The sequence below is a fragment of the Eubalaena glacialis genome, chromosome 6, assembly GCF_028564815.1.
Source record: "Eubalaena glacialis isolate mEubGla1 chromosome 6, mEubGla1.1.hap2.+ XY, whole genome shotgun sequence".
In the NCBI taxonomy this organism is placed as follows: domain Eukaryota; kingdom Metazoa; phylum Chordata; class Mammalia; order Artiodactyla; family Balaenidae; genus Eubalaena; species Eubalaena glacialis.
Window position 1 is genome coordinate 97828084 of NC_083721.1, and position 12712 is coordinate 97840795.

Here is a 12712-nt window from a genome sequence, read left to right on the forward strand (position 1 = left end):
TCCCGACAATCGGGTATGGAAGAGCAGTGATTTTGTGTGTGTGTGAGATTATTAAACACTTAATATTTGTTAACTGGAAGATGTAGTCTGTTCTTAAAACAGTGGAAATTCTGTTCCTTAATGGTCATTGCTTTTCGTCTTTGTCTCCGTCTTTGGATGCAAAGTATTAAGTGGTGACAGAAAAGTGTACGAAGAAATATATATCCCTCCCCCCCCCAAGAATTGGGTCAGGTTTCTTTGCCAAGAGGGGGAAAAAAAAAAAGAAAAGAAAAAGGCCCATTAGGAAACAATCAACAGGTCATTCTGCCCATTCGTCTCCGAAACCTAACTTCCAGGTTTATGTGGGAATTGAAGTCAGTGCCTTCACTTCCTTGAGACAGCCATTCTGGCGGCAATTGCTGGGAGAGAGAGTACCCAGCAGCCTGAATTATAAAGGCAAATTATCAGTGTGATATCCAGCCTGGAGCTGGACCCGACAATGGAAAAGAAAAATCAGGACCATGTCAGTATATACATGAACATGTCTAGCATTTCATCCTGTTGCCTGAAGTAGGTCCCTCAGTGTCGTCTAATACAATTCTTAGCCTTCAGTTAAGAAATGTGAAAAACCTGGACTGCACTGTTTCTGGTAATGTTCTCTAAGAAGGAAAAAGTTTTCCCATCAGCATGGTTTTGTGGAAAGAACATGGGGTAAGTTAGTGAATGACGTTCTAGTTCTGATTTTGCCGAAGATTTTTCTTGGTTTTTCAGGTAACTCAGCTAGCTTCACTAAGCTTCCATTTACTCCGAAAGTGACCTTTTAAGATCGCTTTTGAAGACTGCCAGGGTTCCTTGAACTAGAAATAAATAGATGTCTTTTGTTCTTGCTCCATCTAGTGGTACTTTTGCTTCTCCACATGTACAAAATTTGTGATGGAGTCTGCCCTGAGGCAAGGATGGCCACCTACTGGGGAGAAGGCGGCCACCTACTGGGGAGAAGGCGGCCACCTACTGGGGAGAAGGCTCTTCTTTTTCTTTCGGCCTCCTGAGTCCTGCAGGGTTTCCCAAACCCCCGCCCCCTGCAGTGGAAGCCCGGAGTCTTAACCACTGGACTGCCAGGGAAGTCCCTCTCTCTCTCATTTTTAAAAAAGAAAGTAGTGATTTAATAAATACAATTTAAAAGACCACAGCCGTTTTCTAGTTCTTATACTTGAAATCCTCTCCTTGACAAATGTCTTGTAAACATTCCAAAGGAAAATTCTCAGTATTATGAACATTTGATATATTTTTTTCTGTTTTGGCAGAATGATTCTCTTCCTTAAATTATATAATTTTGGAGCAAGAAGGGGCCATAGAGTTCAACCAATGAGATAATTTATGACAACATTTTGGAGATAATAATTATGGCAAATGTGACTTCTTATTGCTACAAGATTTGAGTCCCTCTACCAGATGAAGAAACTGCCTTGGCTAAGTTAATTTTTTGCAGAGGTGGGACCAGCAGTTAGCCTCCTGAACTTTAAAGTCCAGTGTTCTGTTTACTGTGTGGCACCTTAATGCTGCACTGGCTTGCCTGGGAAAGATGATTAGTGTTAGCTCCACCACCATTTTCTGGTTTAAAATAAAATAACATCTTTAAAGGTTACTTGCCTGTGAGCTTAGTTTTCATCCCCTGCTCTCTTCCCTCCACAACCTTCTTTGATAGGATTTTGTGCTGGAAAGTCCATTGTGTGTTTCACTAGTTTACAAGTACAGTTTATTCTTGTTATTTGTGGTAGTATGTTCTATAAAGTCACCTTAACACTGAATTAGTGAATACGAAACCATTTCTCCTAGGGGAAATACAAGATTAGGTTCCTGAGAGCCTCTAGTCACATCATTTTCATCAACTGATCAATGAATAATCTTGTTTTATGTGTGTTTCTATTTAAGGACACCTTATTTAATATATATTATTGATTCATTAACATTGAACTCATATTCAACAACACTGTATATAGCTCTTGCCTGTATATGAGCTTATCTACACATATATTTTCTGTAGGCATATCACAGCCTTCTTTCACTTAGGAACACCAGACAGCACTTCAGCACTATACTTGGGGTCATTTTAAACAGCAAAATCATCAACAAGCACAAAAATGAAAAAAAAAAAAAAAAGTGCCACTAAATAGATCACAAGAAGGGCACTTGTTTACAGTGTTGTTTTTGGAATAAGTAGGCAGCGTGTCACCTTGTTGGACCTCAGTGGAGAAACTTTGTGTCAAGTGACTCAAATTTTTCACTGCTCAGCATGTGTCCATGAATGACTGTAAAAACGCTGTAGCTATTGATTTTGGGGTTACAAATAAATTTTAGTAGGTGGATTTACAAATATGGAATTTGCGAATATTGAGGATTGCCTATACTTCAAGGTCTACGCAACCCCTGTACCTGAGAGAGACTGCATGTATCCACATGGCCCCGGAAGTACTTGGGGCTTATTTCATGCCTTTAAGATTATTTAAACAGTGATTTGCAAAGGGTTTTAATGGGGGAAGGGGTAAATGAAATTTGAAAGTAACTGTCTCATTTATTTATTTTTAGTTACTTATGATGAATTTCAAATAATAAAGGAGAATGTGAGAATTTAATGCTTGTGAAGGAAGTTATAGCTTTAAAAATATTGAGAAACATGGGTTTTGTTTTGTCTTTAGAAAGAGAGGCTTCTTTTCCAAGGTCCTGGGTTGGCTATAGTTTTTGATTCTGAGGATGATGTGAGTTTTAATTTAGTTTGTCCTGGTTCTGCAGTCAAAAATTCCATATTGGCCTGGCTCAATACATAAGAGACAAATAGAAGACACCTGCACCCGCACTCACACAAAGTGTAGAGGAAAAGTAGTTTTAAATTAAACTAAGGTGAGGATGACATGACAAAAGGTAATTGTCATTCCTTCCCCATTTATTCTTTTAAGGTAATAATGTGTGATGGAAGTAAAAACAGCAAAAATACCCAAGGCTTAGGCCAAGGTTTGCAAATTTAAATGTCTGCAGTGCACCAGAAGGAAACAAAAGGAGTGAATCACACCAAGAATAAAGACTGTGTAGATGGTGGGGGAAATATCCCTTTTACAGGGGAAGCAGCCTTGTGGGAATGGAGGCCTAAAATTGGAAATATTTCAGGGGGAGACAAAAAGTTTAGTTTATGTGAAGACTGATTTTAAAATGTTGATAGTTAATTTAAAATAAAATTACATATTGTGTATGTATAATAAAGAATTTGGATGGCTTTTATTCCTGAGTCCTGAGAAGTAGCTTCCATATCCTTGGAATTTCCTGATTGGTAGGCGTGCCTTTCTTATTCCTGGTGGGCCCCTCAGACAACACCTAATAGCTTATGGGATGACCTAGATGGGACTGGTCACATCAACAAGACCAAACATGTCCTTATCAGCCAGACCTCCTAGGAGAGGAGTGGGGCTAGAGACTGACTAATGACTCAACCAATCATGCTGACATAATGAAGTCCCAGTCAAAACTCTGGACTCTTTGAAGCTTGGGTGAGGAAGCTTCACATTGGGGACCCTCCCAGACCTCACCCTATACATCTCTCTCTTTGGCTGGTTTGGATTTGAATCCTTTTTCTATAATAAAACTGTAATCATAAGTATAGCACTTTTCTGAGTTCTGCGAGTCATTCTAGTGAATTATCTAACCTGAGGGGTTAGCCAGCTGAATTGCAGCCAGCTGGTCAGACGTGAGGATGGCTTGGGGAACCCCAAACTTTAAGCTGGTGTCTGAAGTAAGGGCAGTCTTGTGGAGAACTGTGTCCTTAACCTGTGAAGTTTGGCCTAACTTGGGTGTTGGTGTCAGAAGTCATTGCAATGGGCCACTCAAAAAACCTTTTGAGGAAGAATCTGGCCCATCATAGCTACTAATCTGTGACCTTTGGCCTACACAAATTCAATGATACCAGAAGTCAGGAATGATTTTCCCAGAAGTATGGGAGTTTGGGCCATCCCACCAGCTAAAGGCCTATGCAAGATAATTGTATGTGAAAGGAGGCTATGCTCTTAGCATCTTTTATAGGCCCCTGAGAATATCACTAAAGACAGAAATTTCAAAATAAATCTTTAATAATATTCTGAAAATAGAACTGGAACTCCTCCCCCACATATAGGACTTAGGACACCTACGGTATTTGCTCTTATGAATCAGCCTGAGGGATAGGCCTGTCCTTCAGTGTCCATTCTGTCAGATCCTGGTGGGGCTGTGAGGATAACAGGGGAGAGCGAAATCTGACTACAAGTTGGACCTGTTTCTTTTACTTTAACCTTTGCTTCCCGTTGCTTTTGTTCACTAAAAGGATACTGTCTATACACAATGGCCTGCCTCAGGGAACACTGCCCCTCTGCCTGAATGTTAAACAAAAGTGCCTTTGTTCAGGGAAACATCCTGACCCTGTCCACCTGTGGATGGCCGAAGAAAGAAGAAATTAACACATCCCCTCCTCGAGGCTGGCCATTCCAGGGGACATATGTAATATCTTATGGCCTTCTTACTTTACTTCCTCCCCCTCTCTGTTCTATAAAAGAAACTGGCATCCAAACCCTAGTAAGATGGTTTTTCAGAGACACTAGTCTGTCATCTTCTTGGTCTGCCAACTTTCCAAATAAAGTCGTATTCCTTATGTCAACACCTCATCTCCCGACTCATTGGCCTGTCATGCAGCAAGCAGAGCGAGCTTGGACTTGGTAACATGAGGAGGCTTCTACCATCACTTGGTGGAATTGAGGCCATTTCTCCCATACCCTTCCTCCACCTTGGTTTAGATCTCCCTTCTTAGAAAGTCATCACAGTGTGCAGTATTGAAACCAAGCAGGACCCTGTGGGGCTCCTGGGTACAAATCCTTTCTGTGTCACCCATTTCTATTAGGTTGGCCAAAAAGTTCATTCCAGTATTTCCATAACATCTTTTTTTTTTTTGGCTGCATTGGGTCTTCGTTGATGCGCATGGACTTTCTCTAGTTGTGGCGAGTGGGGGCTTCTCTTTGTTGCGGGCTTCTCATTGCAGTGGGTTCTATTGTTGTGGAGCACAGGCTCTAGGCACACAGGCTTCAGTAGTTGCAGCATGCGGGCTCAGTAGTCGTGGCTCGTGGGCTCTAGAGCACAGGCTCAGTAGTTGCCCAGGCTTAGTTGCTCCGCAGCATGTGAGATCTTCCCGGACCAGGGATCGAGCCCATGTCGCCTGCATTGGCAAGCGGACTCGTAACCACTGTGCGACCAGGGAAGTCCCTTCCATAACATCTTATGGAAAAACCCCAACACACTTTTTGGCCAACCCAATAGTTTGTAGGAAATAGGCTTCACTCAGCCTCCATGAACTTCCCTGAGCTTCAAAGGGCAGGTTCAAACAGTTGCTCATCAGGGAGGAGAGAGAATGCAGAAACAAGGGAGGAGCAGTCAAGAAACAGTAGTGTAGCCTTGGGGCAGGGTCCCTGTTCCTCCTCAAGGAATATTTATAACAATATCTTTGAGTTCTTCTGCAGAACTAAGGCCCCCACCCAGGTGGAGGATGGTAAGTTCAGACTGAGCACAAGATTCCTGGAGTACCACCCTGGGTTACCTCACCACCAACCAATCAGAAGAAAGTCATACACCCTGCAGCCCTCGCCCCGAATTTTGCCTATAAGAACTCTTCCCCAAAAACCAATGGGGAGTTCAGGTTTTTTGAGCACAAGCCACCAGTTCTCTTTGCTTGGCCCTGCAATAAACCTTTCTCTGCTCCAAACTCTGACGTTTTGGTTTATTTGGCCTCACTCTGCATCACGCACACAAACTTTGTTTGGTAACAGTATCTTCAAATTCTCATTTCTTCCTTGAGAGAAAAAGGAAACAGGAAGAAATGGTCAAACAATTTTAGCCTGGGTTCTGACCTGGCCAGAAGAATCTAGTATAAGTCACCCAACTTCAGATTCCACATTTATTAAATGGATATACTAAGACTTACCTTTAATGGCTTTATTAAAGAGGAGAGGTAGGTCTTATTCTCATAGTTTGCAAGGAATGATTTTACAGCTCTCTGATAGGAGCATTGTGGCTACTCCAGCAGAAAGTGGTTTTGATTTATGTTGGGTATACAGGTAAAGGATGTGTGGATAAGGGTGGAAGTGCTAATGTCAAGTTTTTTATATAACACTGATTATGAACTTGATGCACATCTGCAATAAGACATGTTGTTCTAGGGACTTCCATGGTGATCCAGTGGTTAAAATTCCATGCTTCCACTGCAGGGGGCATGGGTTCAATCCCTGATTAAGGAACTGAGATCCAGCATGCTTCACGGCTGGCCAAAAAAAAAAAAAAAGTTGTTCTAGATGATGTTCACTATCCTATATTTTGTCTTGAGAGTTGTAGGTTTTTACTTTGGTGATATTTATGTGTGTACCATGGCTGTCTATGTTAGAAATGTTAAAATGAATAACTATAGATATTTAAAGCAATTCTAGGAAAACCCATCAGAAAAAAAATACAGCAATGAAGAAATAAAAATACTGAATTTTTATGTCAATTTTTGAATGAGGATATTATAGCTAAAATGAAAAGCATTATTTATACATATCATTTGCAGAAAATAGTTGAATTCATCTCACCATTATTTAGAAAGTAAGTAGCTTACTAAAGTGAACCAAGTGACTTATTTTCAACCTTGGGAGAAAAACTCAATTAAAGCTGCAATTGAACTGTAATGGCACCAAGGAGTTCAACTCGACCTCATATGCCAGATGATAATCATCTTTCAAGTGTACAAACAAGGAAGCATAGTTATCAAAGAATGAGAAATACATTTGTTCAAAGACCATTTACTGCTTTAACAAGAGGTGAAAGCTTGCCAGAAATGTATAAACACCTAACACGGTGCTATTCATAGGCTTAACATGTTCAAAGACTTGGGGGGCAATTTAAAAATATCTTTGAAGTTGTGGGTATTCATCATCATATCTAATAATGCTTACTTTCTAGAGCCCCTCTCTAAGGAGGGCAAAGCAATTTATCTGACTTATTTTCATGACATCCTTGTGAGATAAGGCAACTACCATTATCTCCATCTTGTAAATGGAGAAACTAAAACACTGGGAGGTAAAATCACTTGAAGAAGGTCAGTAGCAGGCCCAAGAATTTAAACATACACATTAAAGCTTTGAACTCCCATTTTAGTTTAACTACAGAAAACTAAACAAAGAATTAAAAAAATAAGCATCTCATACTTTTTCTTTCTCCTTTTCAGTTAAAGAATAATTAATGGTCAATCATTTTGTCCTTGTTTGCCTTGGTAAGGAAAACTGTCTAAAATCAGGCTTTTCACAATAAGTAGAATCTTATTACACTGGAAGGAATGAAATATTTGCAAAGCTGTGACATTCATTTAACAAACACTTACTAAATGCCTAGTCTGTAACATGTTGCATTGTTGAGACTTCAAAGGTGAAAAACATATTTCCCATCCTTAAAGGTCTTCCTGGAGAGTAAGATTATATAAGCAGATTATAAATTGCAGTTCAGTGTTATTTAAATTTAAGTAAATTCTTCATTTTATTCCCCAAATTCTTCCTCACTTTTCCCATCTCGGTAAGCGCCGCTGCCATACACTCAATTGTTCAAACCAGTAATCTGGGCATCACCCTTGCCTCATTCTCCCCTCCCCTCATCATATCCTCTGGTCTATCTCTAATTCATTCCATTGCCACCACCTTACTCCAGTTCACTATCATCTCCTTCACAGACCTTCTGACTAGTTCTTTGCTTCTTATCACGTCCTCTACTCACCACCAAGTCATTCTTCACAAAGCAGCCTGAGTGAGCTTATTAAAATACTAATTGAACCGTGTTTCTTCTCTTCAGTAGTTTCACATTGCACTGGGAATAAAATCCAAAATTCTTATCAAGGTTTTGCATGATCTGGTCCCTCCTTACCTCTCCAACCTCATTTTAACCCCTCTTCTCCTCTTGCACTGTGCTCCAGCCACCCGGGGCCTCCTCCTTTCGGTTCCCAGGACTTGCCAAGATCTTTCTCACCTTAGCTCCTCTGCTTAAATTGCTCTGCCCTGGCACTTGCAGTTTTTGGCACCTTCTCATCGTCATCTCAATTTAGATACCACTTCCTTGGAAGCCTCTCTGGCCCCCTTTTAAAGCAGCTTCCCCTTCCTAGTATGACATTATGTTGGTTACCCTCATACCATGTTCTCCTGATTTGTAATAAATTATTTGCTTATTGTCTGTCTTCCTCACTGGTCTGTAAGGATAGAGGCAGGGGCCAAGTCACTTACCTCATTGAAATATCCCTGGTGCCTAGTACATAATAGGTACTGAATAATTATTTGTCAAGTAAATGAATGAGTGCTATCGGGACAGAGAACAGACCACCTAATCGTAACTGCTATTTTACCAGCACAGAGGCAAACTGCTAAATAGATATCTGCCAAGTAATAATGCTTTCTAATTTTTTTTCAGTTATAAAATTAATGTAACAGTACCACAAAAAACGTTGAGAAGTACAAAACAATCACATTTCAGTAAAACTCAAGTACCGTTGGTATATTTCTATTTCCTTTTTGTATGTATATTTTATATAATTATAGTTGATATGTACATTTAATGTAATTATTTTTCAAATTCTGCTTTTTACCCTTGGTAGTAAATCACAGGCATTACTTTTTGATATTACAGATCCTTCAGAACCATTATTTAATATTTTACTTAATGTTCCATTGAATGATTGTACAATAATCTAGATAACACTTTGCCTACTGATGGATATTTAAGTTAATTTCAATTATTTTCCTGCTACCGTGAATAATTATTATGCACAACATTTGCCATATTTTAATTATTTTTATTTTTGCCCATGTTGCGTGGCTTGTGGGATCTCAGTTCCCCCACCAGGGATTGAACCCGGGCCACAGCAGTGAAAGCCCGGAATCCTAACCACTAGTCCACCAGGGAACTCCCTGCCATATTTTTAGATTATTCATTTATTTAATTACTAAGAGTGCATGACTAACACAAGGGATAGTATTGGTTTGAAGGAGAATTGTCCAGACTTGTATAGTACGTCTGGGTAATCTACCTATTTTGCTTTCTCTTCTAAAATTTCCCAAAATAAAATTTTTTTCTGGGTTACCACATACATCTGCTAATCTAGAGCACTAGTTCTGGCCACAGCTTCAGACTTTGGGTAACTGTGTAGATTTAATCATTGATTTCTAGAGTCTAGAAGTTTTCTAGAGTCTAGAAGTTTTGTAGAGTCTAGAGTTTTCTAGAGTCCTTCTACTAAAATGAAGGACACATTATATTTTTCCTGTCTTATTCCTCATCCTCTTTCCTAACTTGCTTTCACGGCCAGTCAGTTTTAACAAAGCAGAAGGTAAAGATGACAGGGAGAATGAGAGAGAGAGAAAGAGAGAAGAGAAAGGGGAGAGAGAGAGAGAATGGCTAAAAACAGAGTGAGTCTATTTCTTGGGCAGCTTTGTGGTTCTGAGTTACAGGGACAAAGCATATCAGTGCAGAGGCTGAACATGGACATAATGGTGCCTCTCCTACATCACACCCTCCTCGTGCATTCAGTTGCAGCCAGGCACTGTAGGTGGGATGGATTGACCCTTGCCTATTTCCGGAATGGTTCTAATCCCATCTCCCTTGCCATTGTGATTGTTCTGGGATGGTCCAGGTGAAACAAGTCCAGCACTTCAGTTTAATGGTTGAGTGAAGTAAGGGTGTCTCTCTTCAGATGGGAATGAAGAAGCCAGAAACCAATGTTGCTGCTATTAGCAACTAAGAGGAAAACTATCCTGAGGACAGAGTCAACACATAAAGAAAGGCAGAATCCAGAGAAACACAGAGAGAGAGGTGGAATCCTTAATGGACTGTACTGAAAATCTTGCTCTACTTCTGGACTTTTCAAATACATGAACTGATAGATCACCTTGATTGTTTAATCCAGTTGGAGTCGAGGTTCTTGTTGCTTCTACTAAAATTACTTTAACGATGCAGAAAGACTGGCATGACTGCCAGTTTTACTGCTATCTTGCCAAGGAATGGTACGGTGGTCCTGTCCTAAAAGAGGGATTAAGATGGCTTCTGTCCTAGAAGGAAATGTTCTCTGTAAGATAGGAGGCCTGCCTCAGAGACCTCTGGGACCTGCTCTTCTTCCACTTTAAACTCCCATGCCCTGGACCCCCAATGATAAGTGGCGTGTGGGATCTTAGTTCCCAAGAACCAGGGATCGAACCCACACCCCCTGCATTGGAAGTGCAGCGTCTTAACCACTGGGCCACCAGGGAAATCCCAGCATTGACCTTTCTAAAGACAGGACTTGCAACTTTCAGATACTATATTTGCAAGTAAATTTTCTCCTATTAGGGATGCTTTGTAGCTATCAAATACCATGGATGTGGCTTGTGATTACTTATAATATCAAACAGCAGAGGCACAGGGGCTGTAATGTTGAGGCAGAACCAATCTTGACAATAGACCTATGCTATTCAGGATATAGGCCCAAAGGCTAGGAAGTTGAAACCACAGAGTATGCTTGGAATGCTTATCCTAAGAGGAGAAAGAATCTTTTCTTCTGTGTGTGTGTGTGTGTGTGTGTGTGTGTGTGTGGTATTGATGTGTAGCTTTTCAATAATGAGATATACAGTAATGAAAACTTGAAGTTCTCCTGCCCTTCTCCATCTCCCACTCCCATTCTTTCCTTTCCCCAGAACAGGCTCTCACCTTATTTGCTTGGTTGTTTATTACAGAGAAATTCATATGAATGTTATAACTGAAGTGAGAATATCCATCTACTTTAATTTTTGTCTTAAAGTTAACGTTTAAAAAGAGTTAATACATGTTATTGGATGACTGTCTAATGTGTTATTCCTGTTATAGAACAAATCTTCCTTTGGTATTCATTGCAACAACCTGACTCTAGCAAAGAATAACACTGCTGATGATAATGCTTCTGAATGGTTGACTTCCATATCAACAGGTCTCCCCTTCTCTGTCTGATAGAATGCTGTTCCAGAAAGATTGTTCCTACATGTTCAATAATGTAATTTTCTCTGCTAGTGAAAGATATGGAATTAAAACAGAGTTACTGTATATAGAGGGCAAAGGAGAGGACTAGAGAAAAAAATTTTTTTAAACTTAAAAACAAAAAATACATATGATCCTGCAATCCCACTCCCAGGCATATATCTGGAGAAAACGCTAATTCGGAAAGTTACATGTACCCCAATGTTCATTGCAGCACTATTTACAGTAGCCAAGACATGGAAGCAACCTAAGTGTCCACTGACAGATAAATAGGTAAAGAAGATGCGGTATATATATGGTGGAATATTACTCAGCCATAAAAAAGAAGGAAAAATGCCATTTGCAGCAACATGGATGGACCTAGAGATTATCATATTAAGTAGAGGGAATGGTTTGAATTCACCAGTTCTCTCTACTTTTCTCCTCTCTTGTCTTCATTTTTGTCTTTCCCCACTTACTTGGTTGTTTGGTCTTTGTCTCAGAGATTCAGATGCTGATTTTTTAATAGGGCACAAAGACTCAGCTATATTATTGTCAATTTCACACTGTTTATGCTAGTATTTCTTGAGGGTGTTCCGCAGCTATTTGCTTATATTTTTCCATCTGTTTATTCACGTATTCATTCACCCAATAAACATTTATTGAGTACCTGCTATGTGTCAGCATTATGCTAGGTGCTAGGAATGCCAGGCACTGGATGACCAAGGCTCAGGGTCCTTGGCAGTAAACTAGAGAAGGCAGACAGTGACAAATAAACTAATAAATGTATAATTACAGAGTGTAAAGGAAATGAACAGGTGTTGTGCTAGAATACAATGGATGGGAGAGGAGGACTTAGGTGGTAGATGGAGGAGGAGGGAGGTGTATATATTCGGATTATACTTTGTAGATAGTTCTGTGATAGAGATTTATGAAATGCATGTGAGAGAGGGGAAGGGGGAATCGGTCATAATTCCTGGGTTTCTGGCTCGAGCAAATGGGATGGATAAAGGGACTTAATAATATGAGGAAAAATAGATTTTGTAGGAAAGTCAATGATTCAGTGTTTTTATGTTGAGTGAGATGTGAAACATCCAAATGGAAATACTATACAGTTGCCATTAGTTCTAGTTTGTGTGTAGGACAGTCCCTGTTTGTGCCTATCATCCCAGTGTAATTATTAAAAATGTCCCTTTCCATTCTCAAAAATTTTGGTTTATACAATGTGTTACATGGTCATCTTATGTATTGGTAATATTAGTTTTAGTGGATTACGGAGGCGTGATATTGTAAAAAGAAATATCTATTTGGTCTTCCTCCCCTTTTCTGGCACAGAGATCTTAAAACCCTTGGAATTCCCTAAGTGGTAAGAGTGATAAAGATGTCTTGATATTCATAACAAACTCCTTTCAGCTACACCTGAGTTTATGTTAATAAGGTGACTTTTGGAAAGCACCTAAGGTTGGGGGGCTGGTTGCTAGGGGAATCAACCAGGTGATTAGGGGTTGAAACTTTCAGTCCCACCACCTCCCTCCCACCCCTCCACATGAAGTTAGAGCCTAGGTCACCTGCAAGGATTCCTTCATTCTTCTAATACTCAAATAACCCTTCACTGAATACTTTAAAATACTTATTTTATTAGTACAAAAACACAGTATTGTAGCTACTATTGTTTGAATTTTCTTAATGATTTTTA